Raw genomic sequence first — 21,119 nt, 5'->3', positions numbered from 1 at the left:
CTCTATGCAGCTAATGCAATGCAATTTTGGCATACTGTAAAGCCATTTCTGAAATATATATCCTTGAAAATATGTAAAGTAATGAAATAGGCTTTTGGTGAATCGCTGTAACCTATGGCGATGTTCAAAGATGCATTCGCATGATGCTAATAGTATTATCACCACATGTACTAAAGTGTGAGTTTATCTAAAATGGGGCTTAGGTGGCCATTTCGCAAAATGGCGACTTGCGGCCAGTCGCAAGATGGTGTCGCTGTGATTCAATTTTAAACTGATCTTGTCTCAGCCAATAATCCAGTTTTGACAGTCCAACCTTTGATAGCGAACAACATGCTATCACAATCAGATCTTAAAATTTAATTTAGGCTTACAGTTACATATTATTTAGTGTTATTATGGGATGGCACAAGGTGGTTCTTAATCCATAAATAATGTGTCTCTGGTTGGGGACATAAAACTACCATTATACGCACACCGCGGATCTTGGAAGATCATGTGAAAGGTGTGGGGATGCACCAGTCTTATAAAAGCAGTCTTGAAGGGGAATTTAGACTTTACATTATCTGAGGTGTTTTAGAAATAACATTTCAATAATACATTCTATTAATTGATGGTGTTTCCTAGCTCAGGGTTGTAATACAGTTCTGTATTTACCTCGGTATTCATACTGGCCACCATCATGATTTAATTCTTTCATTTTACTCTATTTTTACATTTTCCACACTTCAACACAATAGGAACACACTGGACACATATGCCAATTATTATGATGACAATCAGTATAAGGATCAAGAATTTGCCTATGCTGGCGATCACTTCCTGGACCCATTCCCCTAGGCCTGAGAACCATTTCACTGGGTTCAGCCATGACACCCATCCTTCTATCTTTTCCCCTACTTCAGCCACTGAAGCATTATGGTTCTTACAAAATTCCCATTTTAGCTGCAGAATTTCATCCATCTTCCGGTCTATCACCTCCTTGGGGTCGCTGGTATCATTGGTGGCATAGGTGCAACATTTTACTCCAAATTGGGTGGCTAACGTTACGCAATACTCTCCAGTAACAGCAGTTAAATAATTCAACACTAGCCTGTGTTGCACCAGTTCTTTCTTGTACGCTTGCAATTCTCTCCCTGTATACCTGAATGTGTCATCGTACATCTCGGTGATATTATCTATCAATTTAGCAAGTTCCTGAATATATCTAAAATTTAATGTACCCCGAGCAATTCTGGTGGGATCCAGTGAGACTAAAACTTGAAAGGCAATTGTCTCACTAATTAACTGAGCGGCTTTATGCATATCACCAGGTATCATATTTCTATTGCCTCTGTTCATATTGCGTGTGAAGATATGGTGATGGTGTGTTTTTATGTATACCAAGCATTTCAACATGTGTGAGGGTCATAACTTCTGGGACTACTCTTCCCAGGTAACACAAACCTTCGTAACTCGGGGAGAGCCATTTATACGCTTTTTCTTCCACATACAAAATATACATTATCAGGGAGAACATAAGGGATGGTATGCATCATTATCATTAAGCACATTTCTCTTGCAAACAATCCTATTTCTGGGTTTTCCATCTGGTTCATGCAAGTCTCGGGCTGTATTATTTTAGCACAATAACCATCTGGCACCTTACCAATAATCTCTTTGGTGGAACTCAGTGTATACTGATACCTAAAATGTTTCCCACTAGATTTAATTGAGCGTAACAGATCATGGTTTATGGACTCATTATCAGCTCTTTGTGAGAAGGTCATCGTCTGATTATTCCCCGTCACTTCCCAACCTCCGGGTTTATTGGAGTTGGTTATGTTTAAACACAAAAGTGATCTATCTACTTGGAATTGATAGAGTTTGAAATGAGGTGGTTTGGATGAGATAAATTTTCCATCCAAGGCTTTCCCTTTTTGTAATTCTAAAATTTCCGTGGTATTCAGTGGAAATGGCACCAACCCTACATTATGCTGTCCCTGTGGCATGTGTGAACACATCCAGCAATCAGTTTGATTTAACACTTTGCCTACCATGCTATAATAATCCTCTAAAGGATACCCACCCCAGTACGGGTTATATTTAGGTTGGCACCATTGGATACAGTTCTCATCAACTAGGGACCCACAAAGCTCACAAATACAGGAATCTTCAGACGATAAACCTCCACACCTACCCCGAGTATTCGGAATGACAGCTCTCTTAACAATAGCAGTACTAAAATTGGTCAGACACTCCCGATTGGCATTGCACTCCTCCTGACTCCATTCCTTCAGCACTGCCATCAGCTCCTGTTTCCTCAATCGGTCCCCCATCACAGACACTGGATATCCCCGAACTGACCAGGATGGTGAACACTCTAAAAGAGAATATGAAAATGAACACAGCAGGCCTGTCCATTGTCACAAGAAGATCTGCAAATTTCTCTCAGTTCAGGTATCTCACTACAACCTGTTCAATCCTCCCGGAACAAGCTCGCGATTGACAGGTCCACGCTATCAGCTTTGTCTCCGACTTGTTTCTCCTCCGGTTGATTGACCTTTTTGCAGTGAGTGGAATGGACCCAGGTATCTCTCTCGGCCACCTTCAAAGATGTAGTACTCGTCAGCAGCACCTGGTATGGACCTTCACACCGATCAGTCAAACAACCTGAATGCAAGAAATTTCTGATAATAACATATTCTCCTGGTCCAACATCATGACAGTTAGTTTCAGGCATATCATTAGACAACAATTTCAGTTTCTGCTGCTGTTGCTTTAACTGCTTACTCATTGATATAAGATACTTTACAGTTACCTCGTTGTTACCCTTCAAGTCTTCCTGTGGACTTATAATCAAATGAGGTTGTCTACCGAACAGTATTTCAAGTGGGGACAAATTTGGAGGGGGTCTAGGAGTGGTCCTTATGCTATGTAGGACCAGAGGTAATGCTTCTGGCCATCCTAGTCCAGTCTCTGCCATAATTTTACTTAATTTATTTTTAATAGTCCCGTTCATCCTCTCTACCTTGGCACTGGCTTGCGGTCGGTAGGGGGTATGAAGTCGGCTATTAATACCCATCAGCTTACACATATTTTGAAAAACATCACCTGTGAAATGAGTACCCCTGTCACTCTCGATGATTTTAGGGATACCGTACCTGCATACAAATTCCTGGACTATTTTCTTAGCAGTAAACGCAGCAGTATTAGTGGCTGCTGGGTAGGCCTCAACCCAGTTAGAAAATACATCGGTGCACACTAATACATACTTAAGGTTTCTGCAGGGTGGTAATTGGATTAAATCAATTTGTATCACCTGGAAAGGTCCATCAGTCGGTGGAATGTGGGGTAGTTCGGTAGGGATCGCTTTCCCTATGTTCTTCCTTAAGCAGGTCAGACAGGACATTGCTATCTTTTCTGCTTGTGAAGAAAAACCTGGTGCGCACCAGTATGCCCTCAGCAACTTGCACATATCTTATATCTGGAAAAACAAGATAAGTCAGACCGTGTGCTGCCTCAGCCAGGCTGGGGTAATATGCCTTGGGGGCTACTGGCTTACCTTGTCCGTCCCTCCAGAGCCCGGAGGACTCTTGCCCACATCCCTTGGACTTTCCAAATGGATTTTTCCTGAATTGAACACAAATTTTGCATCTCAATTAATTTTTTCAGCATATCAATTGTTTGGAAAGACATAATTTTTTCAGTTGGAGAAAACATTTTCAACCCTGCTGCCCATTTTGCAGCTTCATCAGCCCTGTTGTTGCCCAGTGACACCGGGTCATCCTCACATGTATGGGCTTTACACTTAATTACTGCCACTGTTTTGGGCAGTTGGATTGCCTCTAAAAGATGTTTTTTGTGTCGGGAGTGTGCAACTGGTGTGCCTGCTGCAGTCATAAAATTTCTCAGACGTCATAGAGCCCCAAAATCGTGCACCACCCCGAACGCATACCTCGAGTCAGTGTAAATGTTAGCAGATTTGCCTGCTGCCAGTTCACACACTCTAGTTAGTGCTACTAACTCTGCAACCTGGGCTGAGTGAGGAGGTCCAAGAGGTTTAGCTTCTATGATGTCTGTGTCATTTACAACAGCATAACCTGTACATAATTCACCTGTGTCTGTTTGTCTATGACAACTCCCATCCGTATAAAAAGTCACATCCACATTCTCTAAAAGTGTGTCATGTATGTCAGGTCTAGCAGTAAAGGTCTGATTCAGATATTCCATACAATCGTGTGTATCATTATGTCCGCTGAACTCACCCTCCGCCAGCAACTCGTCTCCTTCCACCCTTTGTACATCATGTTGTACATATGGTAAATACGTTGCTGGATTCAGCGTGCTGCAACGTTTAACAGTGATATTTGCGGGTGTGATTAGAGCTAGTTCCCATTTGGTAAACCTAGCCAAAGAGACGTGTCTAGTTTGAGCTAAGTTCAACAGAGCAGATACAGCATGGGGAGTGTAGACAATCATATCATGGCCCAGTACTACGTCCTCACTTTTACTCACCAATAGAGCGGTAGCTGCTACACTTCTCAAACAAGTGGGGAGTCATCTTGCTACCGTGTCCAATTGGGCACTGTAGTATGCTATGGGCCTACTGGCATCACCATGTTTTTGTGTAAGGACACCTGCAGCACAACCATCGGCTTCCGTACAATACAAATCAAAAGGTTTTTCATAATCAGGTATTCCCAATGCAGGAGCTTTTGTCAGGCTATCCTTAAGATTAAGGAAAGCCTGCTCTGATTCCTCTGTGTGTATGACATGATCGGGCTTTGAGGAAGAGACTAATTCCTGTAAAGGTAAGGCCAAAATAGAAAAACCTGGGATCCACATTCGGCAATATCCACACATTCCCAAGAAGGTACGAATTTGCTGTTGATTCTGCGGCAGTGTCATGTTTTGTATGGCCTGAATTCTATCATTTGTAAGATGTCATAACCCCTGGGTTAGGCAGTGTCCCAAATATTTTACTCTGGATTGGCACGGCTGTAGCTTGTCCTTAGCCACCTTGTGTCCTGTATGTGAGAGATGAAGTAACAAAAGTTTAGTATCATTCAAACATGACATAAACGAGTCTGAACAGAGCAATAAATCGTCCACATATTGAATTAGAACAGATCCATTGGCAGGTTGAAAAGATTGTAAACAGTCGTGCAATGCCTGGGAGAAGATACTGGGGCTGTCTATGAAACCTTGGGGTAATCGTGTCCATATATATTGCACACCTCTGTATGTAAAGGCGAATAGGTACTGACAGTCAGGGTGGAGAGGCACAGAGAAGAAAGCAGAACAGAGGTCAATGACAGTGAAATGGGTTGCATTTGGTGGGATCTGCATAAGGATGACAGCTGGATTTGGCACTACAGGGAATTGGCTCTCTACTACCTAGTTAACACCTCTTAGGTCTTGTACCAGCCTCTAACCCCTCCCACCACTCTTCTTCACTGGAAAGATGGGACCGTTGGCTACACTAGCTGTACGAACTAAAATTCCCTGTTGCACTAATCGCTCAATTATTGGAAACACCCCTAATTCTACCTCCTGTTTTAGTGGGTACTGGGGAATTTTTGGAGCTTGCCTACTGCTTTTTAAGTTTACCATTACAGGGCTTACGTTTGCCATTAATCCAGTGTCCTGTCCATCCTTAGTCCAAAGAGAATTTGGAATTTGGGACAACATTTCATCTACCTGTGATGGATTGTCTTTTAAAACTGTAGAGTGATACATTATCCTTTGAGGAGTGTCTAACATATCCCGCACCTCGTATACCATTCTCTCTGGGATATCTAAAAATACACCATCGGGGGTGCAATATATAACACATCCCATTTTACATAACAAGTCTCTTCCCAGCAGTTTAGTAGGAGTCGCAGCAGCCAGAAGGAAAGAATGTCTGGTATGCAACGGCCCAATAGTAACCTCTGTGGACTTTGTTAAAGGATTACGTTCCACTTTACCTGTTACACCCATTGTTGGTACTGTCTCGTTGGTCACCTGTAAATTAACGGGATATTTCATCATTGACCTGGTCGCCCCTGTGTCTACAAGAAAAGGATATTCAGTACCAGCTACATCAACCATCATGACCGGTTCTTCCCTAGTACTTCCCGTTAACCTGACTATCTGTAGACTACAGGTATGACCTGACCCCTAGCGTTGGCTACCATTCTCCAATAAAGCATTTACGGCCACAATTGGAGCTGGTGCCTGTTGAACATTTGCTGGTCTCTGTGCATATCCCTTATGGGGATATCCAGATCTTCCCTGATTTGGGGTTCCTACTCGTTTTAATGTAAAATTTCTACTTAAGTGTTCTGTTTGTTTACAATTAAAACATGTCCGTGGATCAGGTGAAAACATGTGTTGTTGTGAGGTTTGAGCAGAGGTTAAAGGTGGTGGATATGGGTAAGGATAGGGAGGGTAAGGGTATTGTGGGGGATATGAGTATGGGACCTGTGGTTGTATTGGGTTAGCGGAATAGAGCTGTGTTTGTTGTTGTGTGGGGTTAGTGAGGGCAGGTGTAAGTGTGTGTGCAGTTGCGAGTGTGTCTGTTGGCTGTGATGTTACAGTCATTCCCTCCAGAGCTTGGATACTTACAGCCATTAGTTTTTCGCTCTGGATCTCCCTCTTTTTTGAGATGTTTTTATCATGTTCTATGGCAGACTCTATGAGGTTATCTATTGTAAGTCCCCTGCAGCCAGGCTGTGAGGTCTGAACCCGAGTCTTTAAATTCTCTTTCAGACCATCCATGAGTACCGTGACTATCATTCCCCTGTGATGAGTGCTATCTTTAATATCTTCTATCCCAGTGTACTGGGTGATAGCCTGCAGAGCCCGGTCACAATAATCCTCTGCAGTTTCACTCTCCTTTTGCTTGATTGTGAAAATTTTGTTCCAGTTAACTACTACTGGAAAATATATACCCAATTGAGTCACTATGCGGGAAATGTTACCTTGGTTTACTTGGTCTGTTAGGGGAACGTCACCATCCAATACACAATCCGTGATAAATTTTGTCACGTCAGTATTGCGTGGTAGACAGGCCCTTAACACCACACGCCAATCTTTATTAGTTGGTTCATGAGAACTACCCAAATTTCTCAAAAATCTTTGACATTTGGCTAGTTCCTTTTTGGGATCGGGGAAATCATTTATGATGGAATTTAGTTCTGCTCTTGTCCAAGGACAATGTATTACTACTTCCCTCATGGGCACTACACCGTTCACATCTGCATTTCCAATCGGAACAATTATCATCCGAATGGGATGCAGACCGGTAACGTTGCTACCTCTGACCTGGTTACCTGGCTGGGGGTTTAATCTGCTGCTGCTACGTATGGTATGAACAACTTCCTCTACGGGTGCAGAGGGGGTTAACACTTCCCTTGCTGTTACCGATGGAGATGGCAGCACCACCCGTGATTGTGGTGATGCAGCATCTATCATCTGCACAGCATGGGAAATGGCAGACATTACAATAGGCTCATCTTCTACATCATAAACATTTTCTTTATGGTTACTTAAGAGAGGGTACAAATTGCTTGTTACATTTTTATAGGTATTTTTGGTAACTGTACTTGCACCTCCATCCACATAAGGTGGGGGAGGTGAGCGTGAACTGCTGGCAATACTCTCCACAATGCTACCTTGCCGCATGTGCGCGCCATTTTGCGGCTCGTCCATATTGCAATTTAGTGTCGTGGATGTATTTTCTGGCAATGCGCTCGCGACGCTAGTTTGCGTCGCTTGCACATTTTTAAGCCACGCATCCCCTTCATGCTGCCACAATTTTAAACATTCAAAATATTTGACCTTTTTCTCTCTGGAGCGCATCAGACTGATGTGATCCCGGACATTATCTAATACATCCTTATCAAAACGACCAATTCTGGGAAACGGTCTAACACTCTTCATCGTCATTTTAAACCATATGTCACAATACCTTATTGCATAAGTACCGTACTTAGTATGCATAATACGACGGGCCGATCTGATTGGTGACTCCATTAGCAGCACATCATTGCCTAACATCTCTACTGTTTGCATGGCTCCCATTCTGAGACAACTCCTACACTTTTCAATAAAGATTTAAACTGGTGAAAGACAATCTAGATAGTCTCACTTACCTACGGAAGAAATTTCTAGATGCCCCTGCTCACCTATTACCTCTCAGCTCACAATAACACCTAGTGTGGCTCAACTACAATGCTCAAATAACCCAACCTTATTATTGAACACTGCAGTCACACTGAGAGCCGGTCCCTAACAAAAAGAACAAACCATACACCTGCTCTGTATACTGAACGGTAAGCTGCTTACCGAGCGGCTAGACTAACCCTTGCACCTAGCCCTTAAGGATCATACGATACCCTTAACTGTCCAACACATACTCACTGTTACACACTTTTTCCTGCGCAGAAAAATACACGTTAACCCAGATATTGGTAATAGAAAAAAAACTGTAAACCTCAATGGTTTTGTTTAAACACGTGGCAGCACAACCAGAAGTGCATATGTGCTATTGTGCGACCAGTCACATACAAAATAATGCGACTGCCACACAACCATATAATGACTTTTTAACTGCATACACAAAAGTGGGTCTTTGCTGTGCACAAAACTGCGACTCAGCCGCGTACTCAATACTGCGGCACCCTTTTAAATGTTAGGTTCTATCAACAAAGGAAAACAAACTTTTTCCTTTCTTGTCCCTGGATTCTAGTCAGCTTCCTTGGCTCACACAGAGACGGATAGCGATTTTTCAGCACAAAGCGATTACAGGAAAACCCTGTATGTGGCCACTCCACCCTTTGCTGAGATATCGATAGCTGTATGTGCCGTGTGAGTAGGTAAGTGACTTCACTCGATGAGCCCCCAACTAAGGAATCTATATTTGAACCTCTATATACCCCTGCCTATACCTTCTAAAATCCTTCCTATAAACCTCTAAGGATGACACCAATTTGCGTACGCAGTCATACAATAAATAAAAGACTCCAGACTTGGAACGTGTGGTTCCGAAGCACAAAGTATTATTCAAGTAAAAAGTACAGTCAGTTACACGCTATTGATCCAGACACAATTAGACGCAAAGGAATTATACAGACCCCAAGTACAGTATACATACGCATGCACTCTGGACCAGATCCCGGCATTCAGAAAGAAAACCTCCGTCAATCAGCATTCAGCAAGAAGATTAAAGACCCAGTGTTTGAGCACACATGTTTATAACCCCCAGAATAGACAGGACAATAGAGAAGTTTCTTGCTTATGCCGGTTCCCATGGGGGAACCATCTGTTACAGAGCTTTTAACAGGCTGGTTCAAATAGACTCAACCCAGCCTCCAACAACTGGGGGTCTCTGCCCTCCCGCCCCCTAACAGTCATCCTAGCAGTTGTTCAGAAAATATACATTTTGTTGCTTGTAGTCTCTGCGGTCCATAAGTTGAGAATGCATGATGCGATCTCCCCACCGATATCACCGGAATACTGTGGAAAGAGTACGCATCAGTACGAAACCAAACACGGCTCTCTTAGCATGTATAAAACCTTAGTTATCAAATATCTTTATTTCACAGCATTTAAACTAACTGAACCAACTTAAATCTTATACTTTAAATCTCATTAAACCTGTTATGTGGATATGTAATGTGTGAGTATGCGGGGTGTGATGTAAAGACTCTAAGAGCGCAATTGTGTGTATTAATGTGTGTATGAGGAATGATGCACTTAAATCTTGCTAAGCGAACATCTAGCAGTGTGACATGCTGAGCTTTATAGTTCCACATGCCCACTCTGTCAGCAGTCCCCCCACCTTTCCAAGCTCAAAAGAAAAACCCTTTATTCTCCCAGTCTCTTGTGTAAATGCAAATAGCCCAACTACATGACACAAACCTAAGATAACACTCTAGTCTTTGAAGTCAAGTCATTGCAGGAAGCTTGCTAATGTAGGTGTGTATTCTAGCCGGACCACCTGGAGTGATAGCAGACGTTATTCCAGGAAGCTTATCTACACAAGCTAGTTGTCACTTGGCCATTTGCTCTATGCAGCTAATGCAATGCAATTTTGGCATACTATAAAGCCATTTCTGAAATATATATCCTTTATAATACGTAAAGTAATGAAATAGGCTTTTGGTGAATCGCTGTAACCTATGGCATGATGCTAATAGTATTATCGCCACATGTACTAAAGTGTGAGTTTATCTAAAATGGCGCTTAGGTGGCCATTTCGCAAAATGGCGTCTTGCGACCAGTCGCAAGATGGTGTCGCTGCGATTCAATTTTAAACTGATCTTGTCTCAGCCAATAATCCAGTTTCGACATTACTATCTGTTTTGTCTCTCACTAGTCCTTACTGTGTATGTTTTGTCTCTCACTTGACCTTACTGTGTATGTTTTGTCTCTCACTTGACCTTACAGTGTATGTTTTGTCTCTCACTAGTCATTACTGTCTATGATATGTCTCTTCCTAGTATTTGAAGTTTGTGTTTTGTATCACTAGTCCTTACTGTCTGTGTTTTGTCTCTGACTAGTCCTTACTGTCTGTGTTTTGTCTCTGACTAGACCTTACTGTCTGTGTTTTGTCTCTCACTTGTCCTTACTGTCTGTGTTTTGTCTCTGACTAGTCCTTACTGTCTGTGTTTTGTATCACTAGTCCTTACTGTCTATGTTTTGTCTCTCACTAGACCTTACTGTCTGTGTTTTGTATCACTAGTCCTTACTGTCTGTATTTTGTCTCTCACTAGTCCTTACAATCTATGTGTTGTCTCTAACTATTACTTTTTGTCTCTGTTTTGTCTCTCACTAGTCCTTAATGTCTATTTTGTGTCTCTAACTAGTCTTAACTGTCTATGTTTTGTCTCAGACTAGTCCTTATTGTATGTGATTATTATATCACTAGTCCTTACTGTCTGTGTTTTGTGTCTCACTAGTCCTTACTGTATGTGCTGTGTTTATCACTAGTCCTTACTGTCTTTGTTTTGCCTCTCACTAGTCCTTACTGTATGTGCTGTGCTTATCACTAGTCCTTACTGTCTGTGCTTTGTCTCTCACTAATCCTTACTGTCTGTGTTTTGTCTCTCACTAGTCCTTACTGTCTGTGTTTTGTATCACTAGTCCTTACTGTCTATGTTTTGTCTCTCACTAGTCATTACTGTGAATGTTTTGTCTCACTAGTTCTTACTGTCTGTGTTTTGTATCACTAGTCCTTACTGTCTGTATTTTGTCTCTCACTAGTCCTTACAATCTATGTGTTGTCTCTAACTATTACTTTTTGTCTCTGTTTTGTCTCTCACTAGTCCTTAATGTCTATTTTGTGTCTCTAACTAGTCTTAACTGTCTATGTTTTGTCTCAGACTAGTCCTTATTGTATGTGATTATTATATCACTAGTCCTTACTGTCTGTGTTTTGTGTCTCACTAGTCCTTACTGTATGTGCTGTGTTTATCACCAGTCCTTACTGTCTGTGTTTTGTGTATCACTAGTCCTTACTGTCTTTGTATTGCCTTTCACTAGTCCTTACTGTATGTGTTTTGTCTCTCACTTGTCCTTACTGTATTTGTTTTGCCTCTCACTAGTCCTTACTGTCTTTGTTTTGCCTCTCACTAGTCCTTACTGTCTGTGTTTTGTGTATCACTAATCCTTACTGTCTGTGTTTTGTCTCTCACTAGTCCTTACTGTCTGTGTTTTGTCTCTCATTAATCCTTACTGTCTGTGCTTTGTCTCTCACTAATCCTTACTGTCTGTGCTTTGTCTCTCACTAGTCCTTACTGTCTGTGTTTTGCCTCTCACTTGTCCTTACTGTCTATTTTGTTGTCTCTAACTAGTCCTAATTGTCTATGATTTGTCTCAGACTAGTCCTTACTGTATTTGAATATTCTCTCACTAGTCCTTACTGTTTTTAATTTGTCTCACTAGTCCTTACTGTCTGTGTTTTGTATCACTAGTCCTTACTGTCTGTATTTTGTCTCTCACTAGTCCTTACAATCTATGTGTTGTCTCTATTACTTTTTGTCTCTGTTTTGTCTCTCACTAGTCCTTAATGTCTATTTTGTGTCTCTAACTAGTCTTAACTGTCTATGTTTTGTCTCAGACTAGTCCTTATTGTATGTGATTATTATATCACTAGTCCTTACTGTCTGTGTTTTGTGTCTCACTAGTCCTTACTGTATGTGCTGTGTTTATCACCAGTCCTTACTGTCTGTGTTTTGTGTATCACTAGTCCTTACTGTCTTTGTTTTGCCTCTCACTAGTCCTTACTGTATGTGTTTTGTCTCTCACTTGTCCTTACTGTATTTGTTTTGCCTCTCACTAGTCCTTACTGTCTGTGTTTTGTCTCTCACTAATCCTTACTGTCTGTGCTTTGTCTCTCACTAGTCCTTACTGTCTGTGCTTTGTCTCTCACTAGTCCTTACTGTATGTGTTTTGTCTCTCACTAGTCCTTACTGTCTGTGCTTTGTCTCTCACTAGTCCTTACTGTCTGTGTTTTGCCTCTCACTTGTCCTTACTGTCTATTTTGTTGTCTCTAACTAGTCCTAATTGTCTATGATTTGTCTCAGACTAGTCCTTACTGTATTTGAATATTCTCTCACTAGTCCTTACTGTTTTTAATTTGTCTCACTAGTCCTTACTGTCTGTGTTTTACATCTCACTATTGCTACTTTCTGTTTTGTCTCTCAATATCCCTTGATGTCATTGCTTTATCTATCACTAGTCCTTACTGTATGTAATTATTCTATCACTAGTCCTTACTGTATGTAATTATTCTATCACTAGTCCTTACTGTATGTAATTATTCTATCACTAGTCCTTACTGTATGTAATTATTCTATCACTAGTCCTTACTGTTTGTGCGTTGTCTATCACCAGTCCTTACTGTCTTTGTTTTGTCTCTCACTAGTCCTTACTGTATGTAATTATTCTATCACTAGTCCTTACTGTATGTAATTATTCTATCACTAGTCCTTACTGTCTTTGTTTTGTCTCTCACTAGTCCTTACTGTCTGTTTATTGTCTCTCACTAGTCCTTACTGTCTGTGTTTTGTGTCTCACTAGTCCTTACTGTCTGTTTGTTGTCTAACACAAGTTCTTACTATCTGTGTTTTGTCTCTAAATAGTCCTTTCTGTCTGTGCTTTGTCTCTCACTAGTCCTTACTGTCTGTGCTTTGTCTCTCACTAGTCCTTACTGTCTGTGCTTTGACTATCACTAGTCCTTGCTAGCCATGTTTTGTCACTAACTAGACCCTACTATCTGTGTTTTGTCTATCATTAGTCCTTATTGTCTAAATTGTATCTCACTAGTCCTTACTGTCTGTGCTCTGTCTATCACTAGTCCTTACTATGTAAAATTTGTCTATCACTAGACCTTACTGTCTATGTTTTCTGTTTCACCAGTCTTTACTGTCTGTGATTTGTCTTTCACTAGTCATTAAGGGGCCTATCCATTAGCAGATGTTTTTCTGAAAGATGAAAGACAAAAGATATCTAATGAAAATTCCTGTGGCTGTGATGAAAGATATCTGTCATGTACATGACAGATTTTGGCAAAAGACGAAAGATGAACGATATCGCATGAGATCATTCAGGGAGTGGATTTTTTAAAAAGTTTGTATGAATATTCATTGAAAATATCATTCGTCGTTCGTTATTTACCGCTTAGAAACTGCCAGATATTTCTAATATTCGGCAGCAATAAGCGATAATTGCACAACATGTTGGAGAGACGAAAGACTCAATTTATCGGCCGCGGGAGTGCCCATCTGTCATTGTTCAGGGCCTATCCATTAGCAGATAAATTGAATGACTGAATGATATATCATTCAGTCGTTCAATTTATCTGCTAATGGATAGGCCCCTTTACTGTCTGTGTTTTGCTTTTCACTAGTCCTTACAGTCTGTGCATTGTCTATCACCAGTCCTTACGGTGCTTTGTCTATCACTAGTCATTACTGTGTTTTGTCTATCACTAGTCCTTACTGTCTGTGCTTTGTCTATCACCAGTCCTTACAGTGCTTTGTCTATCACTAGTCATTACTGTGTTTTGTCTATCACTAGTCCTTACTGTCTGTGCTTTGTCTATCACCAGTCCTTACTGTGCGTTGTCTATCACCAGTCCTTACGGTGCTTTGTCTATCACTAGTCATTACTGTGTTTCGTCTATCACTAGTCCTTACTGTCTGTGCTTTGTCTATCACCAGTCCTTACTGTGCTCTGTCTATCACCAGTCCTTACTGTGCTTTGTCTATCACCAGTCCTTACTGTGCTCTGTCTATCACCAGTCCTTACTGTGCTTTGTCTATCACTAGTCCTTACTGTCTGTGCTGTGTTTATCACCAGTCCTTACTGTGCTCGTCTTTACCATATGTGCTTTGTGTATGACTAGCTATCACTGTCCGTGTTTGTATATTACTAGTCGTTACTGTCTGTGTATTGTCTGTCACTAGTTATTACTGTCTGTCACTAGTTATTACTGTCTGTCACTAGTTATTACTGTCTGTGTATTGTCTGTCACTAGTCCTTACTGTCTGTGTATTGTCTGTCACTAGTACATATTGTCAATTTTGTTTCTCACTCATCCTTAATGTCTGTGTTTTATGTCTCAATATTACTTGCAGTCTGTTTTTCCTATTGGTTTATACTGTATGTTTTAACTCTATATTCATAACTTACAATATAGTTATAAGAGCAGGAATCGTGATACAGAATAAGTTGTAGGACATTGACACCCTGGGTTTTCCAGAAAGTCACATCATTCTTGTTGCCACAGCATTCCCCATCACTCATACCGTAGTAAATGTGATTCCCATTAGAGTTGAAAAGGTCATAGGTAGAGTCGGGCACTGAAATGACAGCACAGATTATGTGGCATTTTCTTGGGATCCAATTATTCAGCTTAGTTATTCAGCTATGTAACAAATAGAGGGAGATCCAGAATACTACTCTGAAACAAATGAGTAGCATAAAAATTTGTCCATTAATCTTGACATTGAGTGACTGCACAAGTCTAATTTTATATATATATATATATATATATATATATTTATACATATTCCATAGAAAAAAACCCTTACGTTTTCATATGTCCCATTAAGGCTGTTTAGACATGATCTGAAAATTTACAAAACCTATTAATTTTCTGCCACTCAAACTCCAAAAGCAATGAAATTACGATCATTAAGGCTGACGCCTTAATGGACGTGTTCCTTGTGCAATACAGATATGGTATGCCATCAAACCCTGTGGTTAACGGCAGATTCAGCACTCTCACAGAATGAGATTGCTGTCACTCACAAAATGGTGGAACTGCTAATTCACAGAATTGTGTGCTCATTGGAATACACACATGCTGTGAGGAGACAAGGGAAAAGGACTTCTAGGTCTTGCCTGCATGTTGAAAAGAGTTAACCCCATCACCCAGTTCTGTGTTCTTAAATTGAAGCCCTCAGTGTGCATGTCTCATACAGAAAGATTGCCAGCAGCAGACAGCAAGGGAGTGTTCCTGTTACAAAGCCCTCCTCATTCCTCTCTGGAAAGACTGACACCAGGGCCCACCAATGAGAGAGAGAGAGGGAAGTAGGGTGGTGCAGCAAGGGGAATTGTGGGTTAGTGTGTGAGTACAGTGTGACTCTGAAGGTTGGGATGTTGTCCCCTCTCAGTGTCTTTAGATATATAGCAGATCTGTGTGCCCTGTTACAGCTGTCATTGCTGGCCAGGTAGGGAGGAGAGATAGAGCAGCAGGAAAAGACTTTGCTGAGCTCTGAGTGGACTGTATTGATAAAACCCTTCTTACTGTTTTCCGGATTTCTTTGTCTCCATGAATAAAGTTTATCTTGCATTCATTATAACCTGCTCCACTGCGTGATCCCTGAACCCCAGGATACCCAGGTCACCCGGTATCCTCCCATTTGGAGGCAGCAGTGGGACGTCACACAGTTCCTGCAGTAATTCCAGGGGAGTGAGTAGAAGCAACGCTAACACCAGAGAATTTCAGCATGGAGAGTCAGTCAGGAGTTGCAGTCGGCGGCGAAATTGAAAACATATTAGAGAGCAGGAGAAGTTTTACAGCACAGCCCGGAAACCGCACCTGCAAGGATTTTGCAGGATGAAGGGAATTGCATATAATGGGATTGCGGTTGGAGATTCTGGTACTGCAGTTGTTGGAGTGGGATCGTGCACACCCAGAGGATCCCGACCACCTGAGTGATGATGAAGAAGGACCAACAGGCAGTGGAAGCACTTCTTCCAGTTGGTTACCCGAGTCAACCACCATTACTCCCGCCCTACTACAGAGCTGGCTGGGGGCACTAGGAAAAAGTGCAACTACACAAGAAAGAGCTGGAGTGATCCAAGCAATATTAGGGGTACAAATCCCTACTAGCAGCGAAACTGTGCTATTGCCCAGAGGGGCTGAAGAAGAGAAGCGGCGCTTGGGATTTAAGGATGTTCCCACATTTCGAGAGAATGAAACCGACATTGACACTCACCTCCAGATCTTTGAGAATCTCATGGGAGTGCACGGGATAGAGCCAGCTGAATGGCCCAAGTACTTGGGGCCAAGTCTCACCGGTAGGGCTCTGGAAGCTTACCGGGCTTAACTCCCCAGGCATGTGGAGTCTACACCTGTATAAAGAAGGCATTGCTGACTAAGTTCCAGATCACTGCAGATTCTTTTCGTCTCAAATTCAGGACACTGAGCAAAAGTGGGACTGCTTCCTACCAAGAGTTTGCCAGTCAGCTACGGCAAGCCTGTGGAAAATGGCTCGAGGGTAGACAGGCCTCTACTGTGGAGCAGATTGTCAACCTAATTGTAGTAGAACAACTAATGATTAAGATGGCACCAGCGGTACGGGAGTGGATCGCAGACCGGAAGCCCAGCACACCTGAACAAGCTGCAGAATGGGCTGATGAATATATAGCTAACCGTCCTGAATGGAGAGTCTACAGTGCAACAGGTGGTACAAGAGCCCCACGAGTCGAGAAGCTCCCCAACAGAGAACCACACATGAATGATAGTAGTAAAGGAGGCCCTATCAAAAACATCTCTTATCAACCACCCAGATTCAAAGTGGCTAACCCAGAACCTCATAAGTGTTACTGCGGCAATCAACCAGGACACTTGTTGAGGGACTGTCCACGCATGTGAGGGCCATTCCCTGGGGCTAGACTGGTCCCAGTCTCTGTGGTATGTTACCCCATGGAGGATTTTTGCGAGGAGGTCATTCAGTCAGATGCGGCCGAGATGATGGATGGGGTGTATATTGTAGACCTGGTTCTGGGGGAGGAGCAGGCAACTCCTCAGAATATGCAGGGGCACTTACAGCCTGTGTTGGTAGAGGACCAGTGGGTACAGGGCCTATGAAATTCTGGGGCCTCACTCACATTGATTGAGCCAGACCTGATTCCCACCTCCCAGGTGAGTCCTGGACAGTCTATACGAATTGCCACCCCCAGGTGACAACATACCGATATCCCCGTCGCCAAGATACATCTCGACAGGGGAGCTGATCAAGGAATCGTGGAGGTTGGAGTACTCAAGGGGCTACCAGCCAAGGTCATTCTCGGGAATGATCTGGGACAGGGACTGGTGACACACTTCGTTCAAGTGGTGACCCGGAGCCAAACCCAAAGAGCAGTGACCCAGGTGACAGATACAGAACAGAACCAACCTACCCCGACCACAATGGTGAGTGAATCCAGTCCCTTGTCCAGTACTTCAGAGATAGACTTAGGGGAGGTGGACCAGAGCGAGTTTCAACAGGCCCAACGGACAGACCCTTCCCTAAGTAAATTAAGGAGTGCAGCCGACCTGGGGTTGGAAACAGCCGATGGGAGCAAGATAGTTTGGGGAGAGGAATTGCTGTACCGAGTGGTCGTTCTTCAGTCTGGACAGGAAACAGTCATGCCTACTAAACAGTTGGTGGTACCTACACCATACAGAGCACAATTACTAGTCCTTGCTCATGACATTCCAGCGGCCAGGCATTTTGGCACCCGTAAAACACTGTCCCGATTGTTGCAGAATTTCTTCTGGCCACGGATCTCTAGAGACGTTAAGCAGTATCGAGACACCTGCGATACCTGCCAGAGACTGGGGAAGCCCCAGCAAAAAGCTCCTCTGCACCCATTACCTATTATAGGGGAGCCCTTTGCCCGTGTTGCCATAGACCTAGTTGGACCATTAGCTATTCCCAGTCATACGGAAGAGAAGTACATCCTAACACTGGTGGACTTTGCTACACGCTATCCTGAGGCTGTGGCCCTATCATCTATTGACACAGAACACGATGTGCAAGCATTGACGAACATTTTCAGTCGGCTTGGATATCCACAGGAAGTCGTCACAGATCAAGGGCCCCAATTCCAAGGTGAACTAATACAAACCCTGTGGGAAAAGTGGGGGATTTGACCTCTTCGGACCACCTCTAATCATCCACAACTCAACGGACTCAGTGAACGTTTCAATACAACGCTAAAAAGACTTCTTCAAGCTTACGTGCAGTCCGAGGGGAGGGACTGGGAGAGAGCCCTTCAACAGCTTCTATTCGCTTATCGGGAAGTCCCACAGGCGTCTACTGGATATTCCCCATTTGAACTTTTGTATGGCCGGAAAGTGCGGGGGCCTCTAGATCTGGTCAAAGAGAGCTGGAAGGGAACTTTCCAAGAACACCAGCAGCCCATTTTACAATATGTAGAGAATATGCGGAACCGCATGAGAAGATTGCTACAGTTAACCCAAGAGCATTTCAGGGAATCACAAGAGAGACAAAAGGAATGGTATGACGCCCATGCTCAAGACCGAGAGTTGCATCCAGGGCAAAAAGTAATGGTGCTTATCCCAGTGCGAAGGACCATATACCGTGGTAAGGTGCACTGGACCGGTCAATTACGTGATTGCCCTGGATAAGGGAGGGAAGTACCTACGCACCTTCCATATAAATTGAATTAAGGCCTATCGTGATCGTCAAGTAGTAACAATGGCGGTATGTTGTCCTCCGATGGAGACACCAGAAACTGATCCATTGCTTGACCTTTTGGGAGCTGCTAAAGAGAAGAAAGGAGTGGAATCAGTCCAGGTGGGACAACAGTTGAATGCAACCCAGCAGCAGGAGATGTGGAGGATCTTAGAGGCTGAACAGGCCCAGTTTTCTTGTCTACCTGGTCGAAGTCATCTGACCTCCGACCATGTGGACACTGGGAGTGCTAGGCCCATCCAACAAGTCGCTTACCGGATGACTCCGGGTGTTATGAGGCAGGTAAAGGCTGAGATTAAGGAGATGCTAGCTTTGGGGGTCATAATGCCATCTAAAAGCCCATGGGCTGCTGGGTTGTGTTGGTTCCCAAGAATGATGGGACCACATGGTTTTGTGTGGACTATCGCAAATTAAACGGTCACCACCACTGATGCTTACCCTATGCCCCATGTTGATGAGCTACTGGATCGGATTGGAGGGGCTGAGTTTGTCTCAACGCTGGACTTGAGCAAAGGCTACTGGCAAATTCCAATTACCAAAGAGGCCCAGGAGCATTCTGCCTTCATCACACTGGAAGGACTCTGAGTGGACTACCATGCCTTTCGGGATGAAGAATGCCCCTGCCACATTTCAGCGAATGGTTAATGACCTCCTGGAGGGGTGTCAAGACTTTTCCCAAGCCTACTTAGATGACATTGCCATCTTCAGCCATACCTCGGAGGAGCATTTAATTCAGGTGACAGAAGTCCTGAAGAGGATTAGACAGGCTGGACTCACCATACACCCAGTGTCAGATGGGGATGGCTGAGGTTCAGTACCTAGGACATCAGGTCGGAGGAGGTGCTATCAGACCTGATCCAGCAAAGGTGGAGGCTATTGCCAATTGGCACCAACCTGTCAACCAAAAACAAGTGCAGGTGTTCCTTAGAGTCGCTGGCTATTACAGGAAATTTATACCACATTACAGTACCGTGGCCAAGGCTCTGACAGAGTTGACCAAAAAGAGATATGCTCGAAATATTGAATGAACTGTTGAGTGTGAGCAAGCTTTCAACACCTTAAAAGACTTGCTGACTCGAGCCCCAGTGTTGGCTGCCCCTGACTACAACAGAAAGTTAATTGTGCAGACAGATGCATCAGGGTGTGGACTTGGGGCAGTGTTGAGTCAAGTGGGAGCAGATGGTAGGGAACATCCAATTGTGTATCTATCCCATAAACTAGCTGACCGAGAGATAGCCTACGCCACTATCAAAAAAGAATGTCTAGCCATAGTCTGGGCCTTAAAGAAGCTACAACCATATCTTTATGGGAAAGAATTTACTGTTGTCACTGACCATAACCCGTTGTATTGGCAAAATAAAACCTCAGGGGAAAAAGCGAGGTTGTTGAGGTGGAGTCTGGCGTTACAAAGTTTCAACTTTTCCATTTCTCAAACAAAGGGACGAGAACATCACAATGCTGATGGGCTATCCAGATGTGAGGAAACAAATATCAAGCTTCGCAGACCCTCGGGCTGAGTCGACAGTCAGGACTCCAACATTGGGACCATGTCTGTCTCCTCAATTTAAGAAGGGGGAGGTATGTGAGGAGACAAGGGAAAAGGACTTCTAGGACTTGCCTGCATGTTGAAAAAAGTTATGACCCAGTTCTGTGTTCTTAAATTGAAGCCCTCAGTCTGCATGTCTCATACAGGAAGTTTGCCAGCAGCAGACAGCAAGTGAGTGTTCCTGTTACAAAGCCCTCCTCCTTCCTCTCTGGAAAGACTGACACCAGGGCCCACCAATGAGAGAGAGAGAGGGAAGTAGCATGCTGCTGCAAGGGGAATTGTGGCTTAGTGTGTGAGTACAGTGTGACTCTGACGGTTGGGGTGTTGTCCCCTCTCAGTGTCTTTAGATATATAGCAGCTCTGTGTGCCCTATTACAGATGCCATTGCTGGCCAGGTAGGGAGGAGATAGAGTTCAGCAAAGTCTTTTCCAGCTGCTCTATAAGTGGACTGTATTGATATAAACCTGCTTACTGCTTGTTGGATTTCTGTGTCTCCATGAATAAAGTTCATCTTGCCTTCATTATAACCTGCTCCACTGTGTGATCCCTGAACCCCAGGATACCGAGGTCCTCCGGTATCTTCACAGTCAGTGCTATGAGAGGGGATTACA

At 43.2% G+C, this 21,119-nt stretch overlaps 1 pseudogene; it reads left to right on the top strand.

Annotated features, from left to right (window-relative positions):
• Window positions 1-16,030: 16,030 nt before the first annotated feature.
• Window positions 16,031-20,530, top strand: LOC148506070 (uncharacterized; annotated as a pseudogene).
• The last annotated feature ends 589 nt before the right edge of the window (window positions 20,531-21,119 follow it).

The sequence above is a fragment of the Taudactylus pleione genome, unplaced genomic scaffold (assembly GCF_031769625.1).
Source record: "Taudactylus pleione unplaced genomic scaffold, aTauple2 ptg000429l, whole genome shotgun sequence".
Classification (NCBI taxonomy): domain Eukaryota; kingdom Metazoa; phylum Chordata; class Amphibia; order Anura; family Myobatrachidae; genus Taudactylus; species Taudactylus pleione.
Note: the sequence above shows the minus strand (reverse complement) of the source record. Positions and strands in the feature narration are given on the sequence as shown.